The sequence below is a fragment of the Parasteatoda tepidariorum genome, chromosome 6, assembly GCF_043381705.1.
Source record: "Parasteatoda tepidariorum isolate YZ-2023 chromosome 6, CAS_Ptep_4.0, whole genome shotgun sequence".
Classification (NCBI taxonomy): Eukaryota; Metazoa; Arthropoda; class Arachnida; order Araneae; family Theridiidae; genus Parasteatoda; species Parasteatoda tepidariorum.
Window position 1 is genome coordinate 33567306 of NC_092209.1, and position 2605 is coordinate 33569910.

Here is a 2605-nt window from a genome sequence, read left to right on the forward strand (position 1 = left end):
ATTATGTACAGTGAAACTAAATGAGGAAATTGGCAGGCGAATAAAATATAAACACAACACATTTCTTAATAATTTGTATTTGAATATTACATTTCGTTTCAGAACAATCAAAACGGCAAAAAGGATTATTGCAAAAATATTGTAATTTAACACTTTATGAAAATTATCTTTTCAATGAGCCTTTTTTTAGCATATTGTTTCCCCGTAAAGTTCCATCATGAAAGTAACTAGATATTGTTTTAGTTACTTTATAAAAAATACCATTTTCAAAAAATGTAAATTTGGATAGTTCAACACTTAATTCTATGATATTTCGTTTATATTTTCATTCAAACTTCAAGAATACACGATACTTGCATTTAGTTAATTTTTTAGTGTTTTCAGTTACTTTTATTTTAATTATTTTATAAGTAGTTATTCTTTAAAGTCAATAAAGAGAAAACAAAAGTTTATTTATTTAAGAAAAACTCGATTAAGCCTTCAAGCAATAACTTTAGATTTATGATACTTATTTCTCCACTTTATTCAACAATTATTCTAATATATACGTATTAGTAAATGTTATTAAGAATTATTATTTGGCATTATGTTAATTTTTTTCTTAATTGCACTTATTAGCTATTAGTAACGTTATTTATCAAGTAAAGATGTGCAGTAAATATTTATTTAATTAAGTGTATCTGAATTAAGCCAAAAACGTTGAAATTCTGCTTCAGTTATGTTACAAACGTAATAAATTTAAGGTACAAAAACGTTTCATATTTTTCCACGACATCTTAAGTTTCTCCTGAAAATGTAAAATTTTTTACACGGAGTAAAAAATATAGCAATATTTACCAGAAAATGGTAAACTTTACCGTGTTTTTGGCTATATAGAAATACGAAAAAACTCGGCAATTTTTACCGAAGCGCTTTGGTAATGCTTTTAATAAAATTGGCAATGAAATATGGTTTTATATTGTGCAATAAAAATTTGTAAATGTGATAAAATTTGGTAATTCAGTCATGATACCTTATAAAAATCATTTACTCAGTTAATTTTATTTTTCACTAAATGCTTGGTGATAAGAACTATAATGTTTAAAATTAGAATTTCTGGTATTCCATTACTATATGAAAGGAAAAAATCACCAAAATATTGGTTTAAATATGGTATATATTAATTTTATTAACCGGAATTATGCTTTTATTTACCAGAAATATGATCAAAAGACAGTACGGTAATTTTACTAAAATTCTTTTAATCCGTGCATTTTCCTTAATTCACTGATCAAACATTCTGTCAGTATTTTAATTTCGTTTCTGCCGGCAATCAAATAGGTTTTGGTATTTTCAATCCAGCCTTTCTTACTAGTGATTCGTTATTTTTCGATAGCTTTTTTTCCTAGATGTCATTTTAACTTCGGGTCCCTAATATGCATATTTTGTTTCTTTATTTTTGACAAAATTTCTAAGTATATGAATTAAGAGTGTATACAGCAATAATATGTGCATTCCTTCATACTTTAATATAATTTTCTACTTATCCTCTTAATTAAAATTTCTATGTATTCTCTTAATTAAGATTTCTACTTGTCCTCTTAATTAAAAAAATTCTACTTGTTCTTTTAATTAACATTTCTGCTTCTGATTCAAATCGTTAAGTTTCAGTTTTTATATTTTTATACTAAAATTATAGATTTGAATAATAATTTATCTTTGCTGTTTTATTACCGTTTTAGAATTTTCTGTAACATTTTCCTCCAAAAATGCAAATTTTGCAAGAAACTTGCAAAGGAGGAATTTACATGCAAATGAAGAATTTTAAGCCATTTTTTAAAAAAAACATGGCGGGGTTGATGAATAATAAATGTAAAAATTATATTTATGTATCGATTTATCATCAAAGAGTTTGTTCCAATATTATTTCAATGTTCAAACAGTTATTTTAAGTCTTCTTTTAAATAAAAAATAGAATGAGATTGTATTTTCTATTTCGTTTGAAGTGGCCTTTTGATCACAGTTCTCCGACAACGGTTTATTCGTTTCACGAATATATAAATTTGCATGCCTAATTTAACGTCCTTAAAAGTGAATAGAATAAATTCTTATTGCGTGTCTTATAAACTTTCTTTTTATGAGGCAGACAACTTTAGTGAAAAGAAAAAAAACAGTTTTTTTTTTCAAAAAAGATATATCATGATCCTTAATACAAAGAAAACTAATGAAGAAGAAATTCTTTTAAGTAGCTACATCTTACAAGTGCTTTTTAATGACTAAGTTGCAACTAAATTAAACTGAGAAATACACATTTTTTAATTTTTTTATTAACATTTCTTAATTTTTCTAATATCTGAGATACTCTTCTTAGTGTTAAATTTATTACAGTATGATATCAGTATGCTTTTTCATTCTATATTTTTAAATTAATTGAATTATTTGAACTTTTATATATTAAATTGATTAAATAATGCCAATTTTTATATTAAAAAATCTATTATTTATGTTATAAGAGACATCTGATATAACATAGAGTATTGATCTTTCAAATTTAACCCTTTGACGTAGATGGGACACCTGTATCCCTGTTATATATATATATATATATATATATATATGTATGATG